The following is a 22,630-nucleotide window of genomic DNA, read 5'->3' as shown; positions in this document are numbered from 1 at the left end:
ATATATGTATTTATCAAAAAGTATACAACTGTATACATAAAATGGATGAAACTTTTTCGTATAAATTATACCTCAAGTATGGTAATTTTTAATGTTACTTTAAGCTGTGATTGTATTTATTTCACTATAGAATTTAGAACTACTCTAGTGTGCTTTACCTCAATGAAATATAATCACATGAGTTTACTTTGTAGTTTTCTATATATTCCTTAAAATAAGAATATTATAAATATTCCATAAAATATTTTATAATTTTAGTTTTGTTTGCATTTATATAAAGGATATTTTAAATATTCAGAATATTATTCTGTTCTGTAAATAAGAATAAGAGAAACATTAAGGTTGTTTTGAGGATTAAGTATGTTTGTAAATATAAAGTAGCTAAAACAGATCCTGGCATAAAAATTTTATGTTTCATGCCAGTATATAAACTGCAGAAAAAATACTACCTCTACCAATAAGTTTTTCTTTTTCATATCATCTGGTGCTTACCTCACCTGAGTGCCTCTAATGTGGAATATTTAAGATATAGTGTGAAGTGAAAAGCTGAGGAAATAGTTTTATGAGTTTTGAAAAGCATTTTACATATGAGTATCTGAATGTAGGTTCAGCTATGTTACCTAGATGTAATTAAGGTAAGAATAGGATCTATGTGCACAAGTACAAACATGTCTACTAAGAATATATATTTGTCTTAATTTGTTTTTAATTTTAATGCATCAATTTATTGGTGCCCAGATCACATAGATGTAAATGATTAGCAAATATCTTAAAATCTTCATGAATATCTTCTGTAATATCAGAGTAATTTTATTAAAGATGTTGCAAGATACTTGCAGGTGGAGAGCACACACATTGGGACAAAATACATCTTTCAGTGGTCTGTGTACAAATAAATGATGTTAGTTGTGGTTACAACCATCATGTGGAATGCGTTGGGACTATATTTAAACTTATACCCCCACGTCATTGTCATCTACAAAATTACTTTTTGCAGTTTCCTAGTGTAAATACATTTTCACTGTATTCAGGCACAGTATTTTAAATTAGCTTGGCCCATGAGGAAGCTTATGATTTTTGCCTACTCTTTCACCTTACTTCATCCCCAGTGTAAGCTTCAGTCACACTGTCACTATTTCCAAATTCATATTCAACAAATGTGTTACTTGGGGAATTACTTTGGAGTCATTGAGATATGGGTTTGGCCCTCGGGTGTATCAGCCTGGTAGCATTTTGACTGTGTCCATTATTCATCAGTTCTACAGCATTCAGTTTCCTCATTTGTATGATGGAGAATATTTTACACTTACCTTACAGGATGATTTTTCAGAATCAGTGATATAATAATACAGGTAAAATACAAAGCGGAGTGCTTGAATTAGGAGTTCGTACCCTTTGTCACCACTACCATGACCTCCATTGTTCTTAACTGTTGATGAGAGATATTGGATTATGTGTGATATGTGAGTGTCAGTACATTTTCCAGGAGAAATTCATATATGTGCATGGTGGAAGATGGGTGTGGTCAGAAAGAAGTTTGGCTTTCAAAATTGGGGATATTTTAGTATGCTTGATTGTCTTGTTTTCCTCTTCTCTCTTCTCCTTGTCCTTGTCCTTGTCCTTGTCCTTCTCCTTCACCTTCTCCTTCTCCTGCTCCTTTTTCTTCTGCTTCTGCTTCTGCTTCTCCTTCTCCCCTCTTATCTTTTTTTTTTTTTCAGTAGGGAGAGGAAAGACTGACTAGAAATAAGATAAAATTTGGGTTTGCACCAGAACATGAGCTACCATCTGGGCCAATGAAACTGTTGAAGAAAAGGAGTTTGGAGGATGTTTCTTCCATTTAGTATTTTGCCTAGGGGTAAGTTTGACTTGGCATTTTAAATATGCATCCTCTTGTATTTTTGCTGCTATGTACAGTTGACCCTTGGACAACAAAAATTTGAACTCCACAGGTCCACTTATATGCAATTATTTTCAAGAAATATAGTACAGTACTGTAAATGTATTTTTTATCTTCCTTATGATGTTCTCAATAACATTTTCTGTTCTCTGTTTTATTATAAGGATGTAGTATCTCATACATGTAACATATAAACTATGTGTTTATCAACTGTTTATGGTATTGGGAAGGCATCCAGTCAATAATAGGCTATTAGTAATTGTGTTTTGGAGGAGTCAAATATTATACATGGATTTTTGACTTGTGGGGTGTTGGTGCCCCTAACCTTGCATTTTTCAAGGGTCAACTGTAAATACATTTAACTAACACAGTTTTTGAAGAGAACCACCTTAATATTTTGAAAGCACCAATCAAATCAGAATAAAAAATAAATGTTACGTAATCAGTTCAGCAACCATGTAACTTTTGACAGATTAGTCCTGGTATCCACAGTATACTTCCTAAAGATACAAAGGCTCTCAAATGAAATGCCCTGCAGTATAAATCTTGGAACATACAAATGAATTATGCTGCTAAATAAAGATTGCTTTTTAGGAAACAAAAAAGTAAACACAGGTTATTACAACAAATAATTAACCAAGCCTGTGTGGACAGCACCATCTTTTGTAAAACCTTTGAAATTAGGGTTTCGTTTTGCTTTTTAATTGATACAAAGATACTCTGAGCCTCGTTGCAATTAATGTGAAATCCCTGAATCAATGTACTGCATTGTGCATTCTGGCCTGGTTAGTTAAGTTAATGGGAGTGTGAGGTTCATTAAGCAAGTGCTAATGATTTTCTCCCTATATTGTCTGAGCCTCACCTAGTTACAGTCAAATATAAATATTACCAACCTGGTCATCTGTCTTAACAAATACATGTCATTGGTGATAAGGATGATAATATAGATAGTGCTACTTACTGATCTAGGGAAGAAGTCATTCATTCAAAACTTTCCAGGTTAAGAATGTGTCTACGTTTTTGCATGGAAAATTGAAAGTAAACACTGTAATGCAGAGCTTAGCACTCTGTAATATGTGTGTATGTGTATACACAGTCTTATACACATAGACAGAAACATGTATTTCTTACTGCAGGTATATATTAATGCCCCTTTACATCAGAAAACTAGATATTAGTGTAAGAAAAACTTTTTTCGAGGTCATTTTTTTGTGTAAAGGTTGGTAGGGAAAATTTTTTTCATAGTGTTCTCTGTATGATCATGATTAACTTTTTAAAAAATTTAATCCCATAAACTTGCCAGTGGTAACTAGTCTGTTCATTTAAAGATATTTCTGTAGTTTGCTTTCTAGGACTTGCAGTTAAATGCCAAAAGACATTTTTAACATTTATTCAGATTAGCTTTTCCTGTTTTATCTATTTTGAGTATCTTTGAATGAAAACATCTGAAAAACAATTTCCAAATTCTGCATAAGTTTGGAGACAGAATTTTATTCCAGTTTTTTTTTGTAACATTATCTTTGCTTTTACTTTAATTTCAAAGACTCTCACTCTGTCATGTACTCTAACAAAATCTATACTACACTGTTATAGCACAAGACCAGGAATAAACAGTGATAAGAAACTATTTAGATAAATATAATGATATATTTTGATATGATCAGTAAAAATCTACAGTATAAATAAATTGATATATTTAGATATATAGATATTTTGGGGTGCAAGTAAGATTACTTCTCTTTGAAGGAGAATTGTGTAAGTCTTCATAAAATAGTAAAGGAGATGGCCATTGATTTGGACCCTAATGGCGAAGTGTGAATCGAGCATGTGGAGGGAATACCTTTCCTCATAGAGAAAGCATATGAGCAAATCTGTTTGTAACCTGTGATTACATGTAGGAAAAAATGACATGTCATTTCGGTCTAGATATTAGAAAATAAATTAGGGGCACCCGGGTGGCTCTGTCAGTTAAGTATCTGATTCTTGATTTCGGCTCGGGATCTCATAGTTTGTGGGATCCAGTCCCGAGTCAGGCTCTGTGTTGATGACACGGATCCCAAGGCTGCTTGGGATTCTCTGTCTCTCTCTGTCTCTCTCTGTCTCTCTCTCTCTCCTCTCTCTCTCTCTTCCCCTGCCCTGTTTGTTCTTTCTCTCTCTCTCAAAATAAATAAGCTCTAAAAAATTAGGAATATTTAAAACTTATTTGGGATGTTTCTATAAAGTGGCTGTGTCATCCATCTAAAAAAGGAATAAGTCCTGGAGCAGAAAATAAGGACTAAGGAGAAGGATCTTAAGGTAATGGATCTTAATACAAGATCCATCTTGAAGAAACAACTCTCTTCCCATAGGTCTTTCCGATAGGGAGACCATAGGGTTTCCCAATTTTCTGGGAGTGGTGACAGAGCCTCTATGAGGAAATAGCTTAACCAGGTGAGATACAAACATTAGTAAAATCTTCTTCAGAGCAATAACCTTATCTCAATTTCCTTAGGATAATTAGGAATAGCCTGTGACTATGGTTGAGGCAGAGATCACACACAGAATTGTCTTTTCTCTCCTTGTGGAGGGGGTTGGGAGGAGTGGCAGGAGCGCAGCAGGGATCCCTGTGTATGGTGTACCATCTCATGATTGTTGCTATCAGGAGTCGGAATCAGGAGAGGAGGCAAAGCAGTAAATCATTTGCAGGGCCATTTCCTAAAATTGTGTTTTAGAAACTAGGAATGTGGAACTTAATTTCTTTTTTTTTTTAATTTTTTTTTTTTTAACGTTTATTTATTTTTGAGACAGAGAGAGACAGAGCATGAACGGGGTAGGGGCAGAGAGAGAGGGAGACACAGAATCGGAAACAGTTTCCAGACTCTGAGCCATCAGCCCAGAGCCTGACGCGGGGCTCGAACTCACGGACCGCGAGATCGTGACCTGAGCCGAAGTCGGACGCCCAACCGACTGAGCCACCCAGGTGCCCCTGGAACTTAATTTCTATCAATAGAATCAATAGAGGACTTGGAGCCTCATGCCATCCAAGTTTAAGTTAGACAAAAATACTAAATATTGGAAATCACATTCAACCAATGATGAGTACTTCAGCTTTTTTCTAGATGCACCTTCTTCTCACTTTACTTGCTGCTGTCAGATATACCATGTCCCCCTTTATGATCAATTAATTTTAGGAAATACTTACAAAATACCTTTGAAGAATGCAAAAAAGATTCTCAATTATAAAACTTCCCAAACCATCTATACATGAAGAGTCACTATGAATTTTAAATAAATGAGTATGACATAGAGGCTCCCACTATCTTATTTGAACACAGAAGCTAATGTGAAAATTGTGTCTGCCTAGAACATATTTTGGGCAACACAATCAATTCAATATCAAGGCTCTTTGAATGGTAACTAGGTTTTTACAACTTCTTATCTAAGGCTCTCTCCAACTCTAGTAATAAAATTATGGGTTTTCGAAAATGATTTCTACTACAAAAACTTCTGTTTTTTTCTTCCCTCTTAAAAATAGAAGTGTTGTTATATGCCTGTGATATTATTTCCATATTTAAAGTATGAAATTCAGTGTGTAGACTTGGTCTGTATGTATCTGTTTTATCAATTTGCAAACACTATAGAGTATCTGTGATTCAGTATGGGGCAGTCTCTTATGTGAAGTTATGAAGATTTCCCCATTACTGCTTAATGCCATGCTCTGTTTCTCACCAAAATTTTTACAACCCTACACATATTGATGGGAGGGCATCAAAGTTCCATAACCTAAGAGTCACAATTCAATCAGTCCAATAAAACCAGGAAGGAATTAAACTATGACAACTAGACCATAAATGTCAGATTAATTCACCTGCACTTTAATATTTCAGGAATTAAATATTTTAAGAAGTGATTTTTCTTATAGACTTAATGTAGAATTGGATAATAAAAATTGGTTTATGAAAAAGGGAACATTTACTCTCAGGCATGCACCAATAGCTAGTCTTATACACTACTGAGGCTTTATGAACTTTTCTGAAATCCTCATTACTATCTGAAACTTACTTTATGAGTTCCAGTTTCAGGAACTTTAAGTATATTTTTTTAAGAAACCAAAAAGTAAAAAGAAAAAAAAAAGACAAAAAAACCTTCTTTACAAAGGGTTTTTCTTGAGTAGGTGATAAGTGGTGCCGACAACTTAGCTTATTAATGGAAGAGCTGATGCTTGTGAATCAGTGTCATTGGTTCAGACACATCCTTGTGCTACTTCTCTGGACACAAACCTTACTGATAACCTTCACTTGGAATCCTGAACACTTCTAACTTTGGTAGCAAGAGGATATAATTACGTGGGCCATAATAACTCAGCACAAATCATGAAGTTTTTTATAAACAAGTAAGAGTACATGCCCTGCTGACCTTGAGGAGAAAATATCACTCTGAACAGGAAAGGTAGAATATTTTAAAGCTGAGTCAGGGCACTGATGATTTAGAAAATGGCACAACCTGTAATTTCCTGTCCAAAATAGAAGTAATATACGAGTTTTAGTTCAAGGTGACTCATAAAAAGTTAGAACATTAGGGAAAAGGATCTATAAACACAGAATCATTACCTAGCCTTCAGAGGAATTAGGAAAAATGTAATCAAGGGAAAGCTTTGGTATCAGTCCCCTGTGTAAGACAGAAGTACTTATTTCTACCAATATATTCTTACAATCTTATTAGTAACCACATTATGTTGTTTAAAATCTAACAGAAATTTATTTTAACAAAATTTGAAATTTAAACGTAAAGCATCATTTGAAATATGACACAAAATATGTTTACTATTGTGTTTTATAATTTAAGCATAGCATCTTTCATCACAGTTGGGCGCTAGATCAAGAATTATAGGATAGGTTTTCTACTCTGTTCTATTGATCTATGTGTCTATTTATGTGCCAGGGTTATACTGTTTTGATTACTATAGTTTTGTAACATAATGTGAACTCCAGAATTGTGATGCCTCCAGCTTTACCTTTCTGTTTTAAGGTCACTTTGGATATTCAGGGTCTTTTGTGGTTCTATACAAATTTTATGATTGTTCTACCTCTGTGAAAAATTTTGTTGGTATTTTGATGGGTATTGCATTAGATATGCAGATTGCTTTAGGTAGTATAGACATTTTAACAATATTTTTTTTCTTCCAATCCATGAGTATGGAATGCCTTTTCATTTCTTTCTGTCATCCTCAATTTATTTCATAAGTATTATATAGTTTTCAGAGTAAAGATCTTTCTCCTCTTTGGTTTGGTTTATTTCTAGGTATATTATTGGTTTTGGTGCAGTTATAAGTGGGATTTATTCCTTAATTTCTCATTCTGCTGCTTCATTACTGGTGTATATAAATGCAACAGATTTCTGCAATGAGCCCACAACTATATGGTCAATTAATATTCAACAAAGCAGGAAAGAATATCTAATGGAAAAAAAAGTCTCCTCAATAAATGGTGTTGAGAAAACTGGACAGTAACATGCAAAAGAATAAAACTGTATCACTTTCTTATACCATACACATAAATAAATGAAAAATGTATTAAAGGCCTAAGTAAGAGACCTGAAACCATAAAAATCCTAGAGTAGAACATAGGCAGTAGTAACCTCTTAGACATCGGCCATAGCAACTTCCTTCTAGATGTGTCTCCTGAGGAAAGGGAAATAAAAGCAAAAAGTAAACTATTGAAACTTCATCAAAATAAAAAGCTTCTGCACAATGAAGGAAAAATGAAAAAAAATAAAAGGCAACCTATAGAATGGTAGAAGGTATTTGTAAATGACATATCTGATAAAGGGTAGTATATGAAATATATAAAGAACTTATAAAACTCAACACCCTAAAAATGAATAATCCAGTTAAGAAGTGAGCAGAAGACGCAAATAGATATTTTTCTAAAGAAGACTTACAGATGGCGAACAGACACGTGAAAAGATGCTTAGCATTGCTGATGATCAGGGAAATGCTAATCAAAACTACAATGAGATATCACCCCACACCTGTTAGAATAGCTGAAATCAATAACACAAGAAACAACAACAACAACAACAAAAATAACACAAGAAACAAGTGTTGGCAAGGATGTGGAGAAAGGGATACTCTCCTGCACTGTTAGTGGGAATGAAAACTGGTGCAGCCACTCTGTAAAACTGTATGGAGATTCCTCAAAAGGTTAAAAATAGAACTACCCTAAGATCCAGCAATTTCACTACTAGATATTTGCCCAAAGAATACAAATATACTAGTTCAGAGGGATGCAAGCACCCTGATGTTTATAGCAGCATTATCTACAATAGCTAAACTATGGAAAGTGCCCAAATGTCCATCAACTGATGAATGGATAAAAAAGAGGTGGTATATAGATGCAATGGACTATTACTCGGCCATAAAAAGGAATGAAATATTGCCATTTGCGGTCACATGAGTGGACCTAGAGAGTATTATGCTAAGCGAAATGAGTCTAAGAAACAAAATAGATGAACAAAGGGAAAGAAGTATTGAGAGGCAAACCAAGAAACAAGACTTCTGTCTATAGAGAACAAATTTATGGTTACCAGAGGGGGTGGGGGGTGGGGGCAAGTGTGAGGATAGGTAAGATAGGTGATGAGGATTAAGGAGGGCACTTGTGATGAGTACCAGGTGTTGTATGGAAGTGTTGAATCACTATATTGTATACCTGAAACTAATATTACAATGTATGTTAACCAACAGGAATTTAAATAAAAACTTAAAAAAAGAAGAAATTTCCCTACCTAACCCAGAAACAGAACTTATCTTAATTTAGTGAGCTATATTTTGCAATATGTGTAGGGCACTGGTGCTGGCCCTGCCCATTCTGCCCTGTCTCTCACTTAGGATAGGCAATGTGGAAATAGGTTTACTTAAAAAAGAAATATTACTTTTTTTCTGATTATCAAAGTAACACATGTTCACTGAAGAAAATATGTAAATGCAGAAAGTGTAATAAAAATGTTAATTACAAATATGAAAAAAAAAAAGAATTGTAGGATACGGAGCTGGTAGTAGGTCCTTACTTCTAGGTTTTGTTAACTATGGGAAAAAAAATCTTTAGATCCTTCCATTAGGTATTTCTTCTCAGGTCTTTCATTTTCCCTGAATACCAGTGTTCTTTGAATTTTTTTTGTTTGTTTGAGGGGCGGTGGGGGCTGTACAGGGAAGTCTGTCTAGAGGATATTTTGAGGGAAAAGAGAAAGACTCACATACTTCTAACCTCATCATGCTACTCCCTGCAACATCAGAGCTACTAAAATCAATGACAGCTCCAGTCTCCATGTGTAATATCTGTTCAAGTCCAACATCTAGCACACCTCAGACAATCTGCAGTTAACCAGTTGAAGTACAAGTTTTGAAAAACAAAAAGGAACAACAACAACAAACCCTAACTAAACCTTTAACTTAGTTTCTCCTCTAAGTCCAGGCTAAGGAACTGGGCTGTTACAGCTTTGTCCTCATCCCCATGGCACTCACAGGGGGCATAGACTGTGTTCAGTGCATGGCTCTCAACTCTGTTGCCTACAGCATTGCCTGGCAGGGAAGGCAGTGTTTGATAGATGCTTGTTACGTGAATGAGAGAAAGTAGCGATTAATAAGTAATTAAATGAATTGTGCTGTTAAAATTGTTATACATGTGGAACTACAAAATTGATTCCTACTTCATACTATATCAACAAAACATTCATTTTCTTATAGATAAATATATAAATGTGAATTTAAAAATATATCAATTTAGAGGAAAATATGGACAGTATTTAAAACTTTATAGCTGGATGGATTTAAAAAGAAAAACAAACTGAATCATCAAATTTGCCTATCAAAACGGTTAAATACTTTTACAACAGAGTCATTATTAACAGAATGGAGATTTGTGATGCAGACTAGAAGAACAAACTTGCAAAATATTTTTAAAAACAGTGTACAGAAAAAATATATTTTAGAGGGGTTGTAAGTCATATTTTCTTTCTTTTAGTATTTATTTTTTTGAGAGACAGAGAGAATGAGTGGGGAAATGGGCAGAGAGAAGGGGAGACTGAGAATCCCAAGCAAGCTCCGCGATGTCAGCACAGAGCCCCATGTGGGGCTCAAACTCACAAATCATGAGATCATGACCTGAGTTGAAACCGAGAGTCTGTCGCTTAACCAACTGAGCCACCCAGGTGGTCCAGTCATATTTGTGTTTATATCTTATGCACAGCAAGAAGTCAACCTCATAAAGCATAGGTGAACAGTGAATTTAAAATAATAGAGTCACATTTGAACACCAGCTAGTTATGGATTAAAAATATACAAATTAAAAAAGTAACTTGTATCAGTAAAAAACAATGAATAATCAGTATGATTCATTTACTCATGTGACCATATTATTCTTCAGATATATCCGTAAAGACAATACCATTCATAAGATGACATACAGAAAAAAATGATTAAAATTGCCTTCTGAATTTTCAAGATTCATTTGACAAAGGGAAGCTTTGGTGTCTTCTTATCCTGTTCCTTCTTCAAGATATTTCTGCAAATGTAAAATCACAATAAGAAAATAATACATACAGATAAAAAATTGACAAAGTAAATGAATAGGCAGTTCTTATGAAGGAAATATCACCAGCCCACAAAAGGGACAATATTTTAATAAAAAATTATCAGAGAAATCATAGAAATGCAAATTAAAACAGACATACCATTTCACTGGCAAAATAAATAAATCCTACAATACAAACTGTTGGTAAACTTACGAGAAATAAAAACTCTCTCATTTTCTTTTGGCAATCATATAAATTTGCTAAACCAACTTTGAATAACAAAATATAATTATCGATTAAATAGCAGTCTATTCAAGATAAAAATGCACATATAATGCTTCCCATCAATTCTACTCTAAAATATACTCTCTGTAGGAATTCATTAAGATGTGACCAAGAAGATGTTTACACAGATTTTAATTGTTGCAACGTTTATAATAACAAATGTTTTTTTTTAAATTATAAACGTCAATAAACAAGTGACCATACAATTAAATTATAAAACATTCACAAAAAAAGATGCAAAAGATTAGAGATACAGATTTATTTAAGAATATATATATATATATATATATATTTTTTTTTAATTTTGAGTTAAAAAGCAAGTTTGGGAATTATATTCAAAGGAGACTGTTCACATTGTATTCTAAAAGATAAAAACATATGTATTCTTATGCTATATACTATATGCAATATATATATATATATAATACATATATAAAATATTAACAAGGCTTTTAGAAAACATGCAAAGGTGACATTTGTGAACCTTGAGGTTAGACAAAAAGGGATAAAATCAGGAAGAGATACATTCTGAATTCAACTTTATAATTTTATCCCTTAAATTTGAAATCTTAGGAGATATGGGAACAATATGAAACTAACTATATAAAATTATATGAAAGTTAATTGAATAAATGAGTATTCAAATATATGGAACATGCAAACACTTTGCATAATTGTGTTTTAACCATAATTTCCAACGTTCACTGCATAGGGATATGGTGGGAACTAAGTGAATTGCATTGAAAGAAAGCATGTGAGGATTAGAAGCACTGCTTTTAATCTCCAAACTATTATTCCTTCTTCCTACTGTGGCAAGTGGGAAATTATGTGTATGTAAGAACTGGATAATTGAGTTTGTGATCTGTGATTACCAGAGCCAGGGTCTGAGATGTTCCTTCAGTGAGGCCGTATCTATAATGAAATCACTAATTGAATCTTCTACATATACCTCTCTGCCTCAAGAATGAAACATGTATTAAAAGGCTTCTAACAATACTTGTATGGCAAGAAAAAATCAAATATGGAAAGATACTAATATTTTAAACAATTTGAATACTATTGTTCTTAACATTGGATAATAAAAAAAATTTCCTTTTCTTCTTTATCAAAGTAGTTTATTTACTTAGTACTCATTAGTATAATTTTCTTTAAGGTATTTTCTCTGTTTTTACTAACAGTATTTCTAATAGCTCTTTTCTCAGTCCTAGTCACCATGTATATTTTACGAAAGTAGCCCATGAGACAGGAAATTGAATGCAGGTGGTTTTTATGGAAAATGATTTTAGGAAGGACAAGTGGAGATCAGAGTGAATGTGACAGAAAAGGAGAGGATACAGCAGAGGATAAGGTGCTACTTAGGAGGCTACCGCTGTAGACAACTGGAACTTAACCCTGTTAGGAGATCTCTGAGAAGAGGATAAAACCTATGTCAGGATTAGCCAAACAAAGAATGCTAAAGCAGGTGTATTTATGTGAGATTCCAGTCCTTATTGCTAGCTTCCATGGTGTTAATTTGTCATCAAGTCAGAGTGCCTTGTGTACACTGAGCAAATTCTCATGGCACTAGGGAAAGACCTGGATTTAAAGAGCAGCTGAGAGACCTGAGTGTGTGAGACAGGAAACTGTTAACAAGCAAAGACTGCTCACCAGCTGTGTAGCTGAGGTGAACTTAGGTGTGCTGAGGGAAATGGAGTGGGGCATCAGCTATAAATACCAGCCTCCCATCCATCCTCATACCCTATCTCTTAAATTTTCTTGTTTTTTAGACTTACCCAATTCTACACTTCCAAGTTTCTTTACCTTTATTCCATCTATTTCAGATTTCCTGAATGGCCCCATTAAATTACATAATAAGGAGACACAGAGAAATTTGGAGAACACTGGATTTTTTTCTCTGTGACAGATCCACTTCACTGTTTTAGCACAACTAAAGTTGGGAGTTACATTATGGTTGTTTTTGTTTTTTGTGGTTTTTTTGGTGGGTTTTTTTTTGTTTGTTTTCTTTTTTGTTTGTTTTTGTTTTTGTTTTTTGTCTAGAAAATCCCCACTGAGCCAAGTGTCAAGAATTGACAGGACATAAAAGAATAAGGATAGAGAGATGTAGAGCACTCCCATGGATCTCAGCCAAGAGGCTAATAATATAAAATGTTGAGTTACATACCCACTGTGTGCCTTAAATTAAAAGCCTTGCTGTGGCTTAAAAGACAGTATTTTATCTGCTCCACAGATGACTGATTTTCTTCCTAATACTTTCCCCTTAACTTACTGCACTCAAGACCAACCAGCTCCATTGTTGTTTCTCAAACAGATCAAAAATGCTTCTGCCTCTGTACTTGCCTTTTCCCCCCTATACCGGGAACTCTGCAAGAACTTTCCAAGACTCCTTCCAGTTTGTGTACCTCATTCAGAATATTGCTGAATATCACCTCTTCAGGGAAGTCTTCTTGATTCTATCATAAAAATAACACTTCTGAGATGACTCTAAATCTCCTTTACCCTCACTTATTTTTCTCTACACACAGACAAGCCAACAAGTATGGATTTTTTTTAACCTCTTATTAGCTATGTCACCCATCTTGAATGTAAGCTACTTCTTAGGGAAAGACATTGCCTCTTTATTTGCTCTTGTATCCCCAGTAGTTAGTGTCTTGAACAGAGGTACTTAATAAATATTTGTGAATAAATAGACATAACACTTCCTAATAGGTCCTTTAATTGTATTAATATATACCCCCAGTATGTTTAATCTTCCTCTATGGAGGCTGTTTGTTTAATTTGTTTTTATCTCCAAGGCATAACATAGACTCTGGTTCATGTGGTTACTCAATGTTGAAAGCATTAATCAAGACCTTAAGATGGTGATATATCAGGGTGCCTGGGTGACTCAGTCAGTTAAGCAGCTGACTTTGGCTCAGGTCACGATCTCATGGTTCGTGGGTTCAAGCCCACGTCCAGCTCTGACACCTTAGAGCCTGGAGCCTGCTTCAGATTCTGTGTCTCCCTCTCTCTCTGCCCCTTTCTCGCTAATGCTCTGTCTCTATCTCTTTCCCCAAAATGAATAAACATTAAAAAATGTTTAAATCTTGATAGATCTAGGATGTCCATACAATGTGATGTGAGGTATCATTAGAACCAAGCATTAAGTGTAAAGCTCTTCTGGATGAAGTCTCACTTCTCTCATTAAATGCATAGTGTCCTTGTATGACAACCCAACTAGTATGTTAGTCAAAACTGTTTAACTGTTTGTATAGGAAATAATGTCCTCCAGATTCATGAAGACTTATCATTGTTGTTTTCCTGGTGTATTCTAAGTGATTTTGTATGTTTTGTTTTGCCTATTTGGTCTTATATTGAGTTCTAAATATATTAAAAACACTCATCTGCAGTCGTAACAAAAATCCCAGGAAGATATTTTTTGAAAATCAACAAAATGATTCTAAGGCTTATATAACAATTTTGTCTTACATAGCTAAGACAAAATTGAAGAAGAACAAAATTGGAGGACTGATGCTACTCTACTTCAAGATTTACTATAAAGCAGTAGTAATCAAGACAGTGTGGTATTGGTGGATGAATGGACAAACACATCATCGGAATAGAACAGAGAGCTCAGAAATTCACCAACTTTAAAATTAAAAACTTCTGGGGTCCCTGGGTGTCTCAGTCGGTTAAGCTTCTGACTTCAGTTCAGGTCATGATCTCACACTCCGTGAGTTTGAGCCCCACATCAGGCTCTGTACTGACAGTTCAGAACCTGGAGCCTAGTTCAGATCCTGTGTCCTTTTCTCTATGCCCTTTGCCCACTCATGCTCTGTCTCTCTCTGTTTCTCAAAAAATGAATAAATGTTTAAAAATTTAATAAAAATATTTTTTTAATTTTTTTTAATGTTTATTTATTTTTGAGACAGAGAGACAGAGCATGAACAGGGGAGGGTCAGAGAGAGAGGGAGACACAGAATCCAAAGCAGGCTCCAGGCTCTGAGCTGTCAGCACAGAGCCCGACGCGGGGCTTGAACTCACGGACCATGAGATCATGACCTGAGCCGAAGTTGGACGCTTAACCGACTGAGCCACCCAGGCGCCCCTAAAAATTTAATAAAAACATTAAAAACTTCTGCACTATAAAAACATTGTAAAGAGATTGAGAATACAAGCCACATTCTGGGAAAGAATTGTTTATAAAAGGCACATTTGGAAAGTTCTGTTATTCAAAATGTACAAAGAACTTTTAAAATTCATCAATAAGGAAACAAACAACCCGATTAAAAAAATAGACCAAAGACCTTAACAGACACCTCATCAGAGAAGATATACAGATAGGAAACAAGCATATTAAAAGATGTACCACATTTTATGTCTTCAGGAAAACACAAAACAAGATACCAGTATATACCTATCGCAATGACCAACTTCCAGAACACTGGCAACACCAAATGTTGGTGAGGATGAGAAACAACAGGAACCCTCATTCATTGCTGGTGGGAATGCAAAATGGTATAGCCACTTTGAAAGACAATTTGGCAGTTTCTTACAAAACCAAACATAATCTTACCATGCAATCCAGGAATAACACACTTAGATATTCACCCAAAAGATTTGAGAAATTATGTCAACATAAAAACTAGCACACAAATATTTATAGCAGCTTTATTCATAACTATGAAAACTTGGAAGCAACCAAGATGCCCTTCAGTATGAGAATGGAAAAATAAACCATGTTATATCCAGACAATGGAATATTATTCAGTATTAAAGATAAATGAACTATCAAGGCATGAAGAGACATGGAAGAAACTTAAATTCATTTTACTCAGTAAAAGAAGACAGTATTCCAAAGACTACATACCATATGATTTCAAATATATGACATCCTAGAAAAAGTGAAAATATGGAGACAGTGAAGAGATTAGTGGTTTCCAAGAATTAAGGGCTGGGGTGGGAGGTGAGATAAACAGTTTAAAGCACAGAATATTTTTAAGGCAGTGAAAATACTCTGTATTTATGCTATAATGATGAATACATATCATTATACTTTTCTCCAAACCTATAGACTGAACAACACCAAGAGTGGGTTATAATGTAAACTATGGACTTCGGATGATTATGATGTGTCAATGTAGGTTCATCAGTTTTAACAAATGTACCGTTTTGTTGGGGTATGCCAGTATTGGGGGAGGCCTTGCCTATGTGCATTCAGGGAATATATAAGAAATCCCTGTACTTCCACTTATTTTTGTTTTAAACCTAAACCTTCTTTAAAAAATGAATTTGCAAAGAAAATAATGATAATAATCAACTTGTCATAAGATTGGGATTTAGAATTTTTCAAAATATCCTGAGACTTTGTATTCTCATTTTATATACAAAGTGCATGAATGTTTTAAATACCTGAATAAAAACATTGGTAAGAATTTACAGTATGCTTAAGGAACAGTGATAAAATACACATACCTCTCCAGATGTAAGTAATAGATATTCAGATATGTCCTCACAATTGCTAAGGCAAATTTGAAAACATTTATTGAATTTTTGAAATTTGAAATGCCAGAGAGATTGAGAAGCTCATTTGATCAGGAAGACAGAGAATTCAGGAAATTCAGACAACATTTATAAAGGGCTCAATCTCTACCCAAATTTATTTTCTGATAGTCTGTGTATTGCAATCAGTATGTTGTCATTTTTCATTTAAATTGCAGTGGGAATTTCTTCTGCTTCACCTAACAAGGTCACTTCATGAAAACCAATGCTCTCTGAACTCTAATTATAATCTGATTACTTGGCTGTCTGTAAGGGGAAAAACAAAAGCGCACCTGGAGTTGATTTTTTATAAATTTTTAAGGGCTATAATAGATACCTGACTTGGAAGACACAAATTTAAACTAGTCCAAAGGACTCACTAAAGCTGTACTAAGTAACCGTGGTATGCAACTTTAGTCTTAGTATTGGAGATTCCACAACTGAGCAAATTCTCTTTTCATAACCCAGTGAAATCAACATTGAAGATGATGTGACCATACCTAGCAGAATGCAGCTAAAATGAAAGGAAGGCATACCTAAAAGTGTAGAAGTTGGACACCTGTAGAAGTTTAGCAGAATGCAACTAAAATGAAAGGAAGGCATACATAAAAGTGTAGAAGTTGGAAGGCATACATAAAAGTGTAGAAGTTGGATCAATCGGTTAAGTGTCTGACTCTTGAGTTTAGCTCAGGTCATGATCTCATGGTTCATGAGTTCGAGCCCTGTGTTGCACTCAGCACTGACAGTATAGAGCCTGCTTGGTATTCTCTCTCTCTCCTCTCTGTCTCTGCCCCTCTCCTGTTTGTGCTCAATAAATAAATAAATGAATAAATAAATAAAAACATTTAAAAACATATATAAAAAAGCCCAGAAGTCCATATATTAATAGAATACTTTTATTTTTAATGAAAGAAGATATGTGTAAATGGAAAATGGTTGTTTAAAACATTTTAAAAAGTAAGAATTGTGTTAACATAAAATACGCTTGTGTTTAGCAAACAGTGGGGTGACTTGAACTGACACATGCAGTTTGATGATGAACTGATCTACTCTCCCTACCCTCATGGGAACACAGTGAGAAGCAAAGGGCTTAGAGTCAAGTCACACATGTGTTAATTATACTGTGAATTCAAAAAAAAAAAATCACTTCACCTTTCTGGGCCTCTTTCATTTTCTGTAAAATGGCAAGATATCATGAATTTTTTTCATTTTGTTTTGTTTTTCTCCTCATTTAGTCTATGCATTATGTGATATATCACAGAATTTCACGTTTTATACTATTTTTTACAGGACCCAGCAACAGTTGCCCAGTATACATCCATTCCTCTCTACTGTAGGAAAAAAAAATCAATAGCCAGGCCAGTGGTTTGGTCTTCATAATAATCACCCATTAAATTCAATAATATGTATGGAATGGATCAAAACAACACCTAACCCTTTTAAATACAGAAAATCAAATGCAGGATTCACTCTACTTGCTGACTTTGAAACAGTATCTTCTTTTTAGTCATCTTTTTCATTTCCTTATCCATTTCTCTCTCTCTGCTGTCCCTGCCTGCATTGCTCAACATGACCTTAAATTACTGCTTATTGTCACAGTGGCTATATTTCTGTGGAGGCAGGGGATATTGGAGAACTGTCTCTGCTTTCCACTCCATTTTGCTGTGAACCTAAAAATTCTCTTATGAAATTAACTTTATTTAAAAAATTAAAATTTCTGCTCTGCTTAAGACATTATAATGATATTGAGATATAAGATAATGAAAAGATAAGCCAAAGACTAGGGGTGGAGGGAATGTGTGAAAATCACTTATCAAATAAAGTACTTGTATCCCACATATACAAGGGTCTCATAAGTTCAACATTAGGTAAACAAATAACCACTATAAAAATGGGCAACACCACACTGAACCTTAAGGAAATTATGCTAAGTAAAATAAGCCAATCACAAAAGAAAAGTACTATATGATTCCACTTATATGAGGTATCTAAAATAGTCAAACTCATAAACACAGAAAGTAGAGTGATGGTTGCCAGGGCCTTGGGAAGAGATGGAAATTGGGTATTATTGTTTTATGTGTATATAGTGTCAAGATGAAAAGGTCTTAGTGATCCATTGTACAACAATGTGAATATAGTTAACACTATTGAATTATATATTTTAAGATGGTCAAGATGGCCAATTTTATTATATCATTTGACCACATTTGAAAAATATATATGAATATATATATGAAAATCTGACGTATACAAAAATGGGCAAATGATCTGAACAGACAACTCACCAAAGAGGAATTAGAAGTGGCAGATAAGCATATTAATGTTGCTCAACACTATTTTCTTTTTTTTTTTTTTTAAGTTTATTTTTGAGACAGAGAGAGACAGAGCATGAACAGGGGAGGAGCAGAGAGAGAGGGAGACACAGAATCTGAAACAGGCTCCAGGCTCTGAGCTGTCAGCACAGAGCCCGATGCGGGGCTCGAATTCACGGACCGTGAGATCGTGACCTGAGCCGAAGTCGGACGCTTAACCGACCGAGCCCCCCAGGCGCCCCTACTCAACACTATTCTCATTTGATAAATGGAAATTAAAGGGACATTAAAACAATAATACATCATGATTATAAACATATTTGAATGGTTAAAATCTAAATAATAAGAATAGAAGAAACTGACACCACATACTTTTGAATAATCAGAGCAACAGGAACTCACATTTCTTTGGAGAATGTAAAATGTTACAGTTAGTTTGGAAAAGTTTGGCTGTTTATTACGAAGCTAAATGTAGTTTTACCATATAATCCATCCATCACACTCCTCTGTATTTACTCACTGATTTGAAATACTATACTGGACATAATAAAACCTATACACAGATGTTATAGATTTCATCATAATCACTCAAAACTGGAAGCAATCAAGATGTCCCTTATTTATATGATGGATATAAAAACAGTGGCATATCCATAAAGTAGAATACTCATCAGTGCTGAAAGGAAGTGATCCATCAAACCATGCAAAAATGTGGGTAAACCTTGCTAAATGCTAAATGAAATTCTGCAAAGGTATGACTGCATTTATATGTAATACTCAAAAGTCACATTATAGAAATGATGAACACATTAGTAGTTGTCTGCCATTTGCAGATGGGAAAATATTAAATAGATGAGACACAGGATTTGTTTGTTTTCTTAGGTCGATGAAGCTATTCTGTATGATACTGTACCAGTTGTTGATACATATGACACTTTGCATTTCCAAGTGCCATAAAAATTTATAACACAGAATGATCATTGATATATGAAAATTAACCTCAGGATGGAATCAAGACTATTTCAAAATTATCTAATTGTATAGTGTATGTAATAATCTTATCTAAGGGAGTGGGGATGGGAAAAGTGCAGATCTAAGTAACTTTGGAAATGAGTGGAGACTAGAAAGCTAAAGGCATAGCAAACAAAAGTACTCTTCTTTAGTTAACTACGTTATTCCTCATGGAGGTATGGGCTTAACATTCTGAAATCACTCTATACATATACTTGAATTGAACAATTAGTTAAATGCATAGAAGGTGTTGATAGTCAAGCTTATCACTTGAGGAGGTTAAGACATACAAGGGGAGAAGGCTGGAATGATTCATGTAGCACTGAATTTGAGCTGGTAATATTATTTTGTATGTTTAGCTTAATATAAATACAGTGGATACATATAGAAATATTTATAGATGTGCCTATATATATTTTAGTGTATATACACACATGTATTTCTTTGTTCCATCAGTTGAAAGGATCTAAAAGCAATAACACCCATTAGCAATAAGCATGTCTAGTATCTAAATCTTGCTTTCTAATAACATTCTCCAATAAAAGGAACTATGGCTCCTTAAAGAAATAGATGACTTTAGAGCTGGGATAGGGAATATACGAGATGAGCCTTGACCATTTTGTGGTGCCCAAAACTAAGGAAGTGTTCAACAAACTCTGCAATACTAGAGGGTATGTACAAGGGACAAAGAGCCAATTGAAAGTGCCTAATGGATAAGGGCGCCTGGGTGGCTCAGTCAGTAGAGCATCCAACTTCGGCTCAGGTCATGATCTCACAGCTCATGAGTCCGAGCCCCGCATCAGGGCTGTGCTCTGTGCTGACGGCTCGGAGCCTGGTGCCTGCTTTAGACTGTGTGTCTTCCTCTGTCTCTGCCCCTAACCCACTTGCATTCTGTCTCTGTCTCTCTCAAAAATAAAAATAAACATTAAAAATTTTTAAAAAAAAGAAGAAAGTACCTAATGGATAAACCTGGAACAATATGAGAAACAGAATACATAAAGTAGTATTGGATCATAACTCAAAGCATAAAATAAATATCCATCACTCCACACTCATGGACATATAAATCATTTAAAATAAATAATTATATAAATAAATGCTAGAAAATAGACAAATCTCTTGTGCAGAATTCCAACTTATTTATGTAGATACTCTGCCATTAAGGAGATAAAGAATGATCCCCATTCTTTAATTACATGTGAGGTGCACAAAATGTCTTCCTTCTGAAGAGTACACTATAGAAAGAGGGGAAGAGAATAACTTACAGTAGAGAAACATGATAAACACTGCCTCAGACAGGTGATCAATGGCTATAACCAAAAATGTTTATGTATTTATAAATCAAATAAATTAATACATTCACAAATACAGACATACAGCAATGTGTTTGTGCCTACTAGAATTGCAATATTTAAGAGGTATGATGACATGGAGTGTTGTCAGAAACATGGACAATTGGAATTCTTTTACATATGCGATGCTAATGCAGCCATTTTTGGCAGATAGTTTGGAATTATCTTTTGAAGTGGAATAGGTTAGGATTTTAATGTTTATTATTACTTCTGTGCATATACAGTAGCCCCCCCCTCATCTGTAGTTTTGCTTTGCATGGTTTCAGTTACCTAAGATCAACCACCATCCAAAAGCAGATAATTCTCTTTCTGACCTATCAACAGAAAATAGAAGGTAATTAGTGAGCTTAATTCTACATCATAGTGCCTACGCCATTCACTTCACTTCATCTCATCCATAGGTAGTTTATCATCTCACATAATCACAAGAAGGTTGAGTACATACAATAAGATATTTTGAGTGAGAGGCAATATTCACATAACTTTTATTATATTATATCATCATAATTATCCTATTTTATTATTGTTACATCTTACTGTAACTAATATAAAAATTAAGCTTCATCGTTGGTATGATATATAGAAAAAAAAACGTAGATATAGGTTTGGTACTGTCTGTGGTTTCAGGCATCCCTTTGGGGGTCTTGGAACATATCATATCCCCCATGGGTAAAAGCTGGCGGACTATGTTATCCTTTTTTCTCAGCAACCAATTAATATCAGAGATGTAAGACAAGCAATCTTGTCAAAATTTATAATTTAATCAATATAAAATAACATAGGCGTAATAGTCAAGAACCACATAACATGCTTTTAAATACTTGGAGATGTTACAGAACACTGTAATTTTAGCCCATTTTGCTTCCTTGATTTCTTTAACCCATTTTATTCATTCTCCATTAGAAGACAGCATTGAATGTCAATTTAAGAATCATCCTAGTTTTGTTTGGGTTTCTTTCCGATGCCCAGCTCCACAGTAGAATCAGATTAGTCCAAGCCAACATGCCAGAATAATTGTTTTTCTTGCTATTGCTGGTTTTGAAGTGGTCATTTAGCCTAAATTGATTCAGTGATTTTGAGAGGATGGTTATATCTGATGTTTCTGACAAGGTTTTTCTTGTCTTTTTGTTTTTGTTTGTTTGTTTTTTTAATATTCACCAAAAAATATGCTCTATTTGTTATCAGTAACCACCTCCAAACCAGTAGGTTAACCAGGCTGAGGGTGAACTCAGTTATGGCATATTAGAGAAACAATAATAAATGTAATTAACCATGAATAACATCATCAAAAAGAAAGATTTATGAAAATAAGTATGAGTTAGGAACAATTTAAAGAGAATGAATGAAATATTAGGAGGAGATACTTTGCTGACTTCATTTTTATGAAAAATTGAGACAAAATAGCCAAAGTCTTAACAATTTATTTCTACATTTATTGGATAAAGCAGTTGAGAAAAACGAAGGGATAGTTACTGAACTGTGTCCAATTGTTATAGTGCATTAGGTCCTGCCTCAAGGTGTGAGACAATTCAACAAATAGCCCTGGATACAAATACAGAATTTTCCTTTAATTATGCTGAAGATATAGCTTAAGTAAATACTACTCACAATTTTACATATCTGACGATTACAAGTTAGTTTGTATCTTTTGAGCAAAAGGAGTGCAGATCAATTAATCATACTTGTGAATTAACAGAAACAAAAACCTC

The sequence above is a fragment of the Panthera onca genome, chromosome A3, assembly GCF_046562875.1.
Source record: "Panthera onca isolate mPanOnc1 chromosome A3, mPanOnc1 haplotype 2, whole genome shotgun sequence".
NCBI lineage: Eukaryota > Metazoa > Chordata > Mammalia > Carnivora > Felidae > Panthera > Panthera onca.
The sequence above is the reverse complement of the archived record's forward strand: the minus strand, read 5'-3'. Positions refer to the sequence as shown.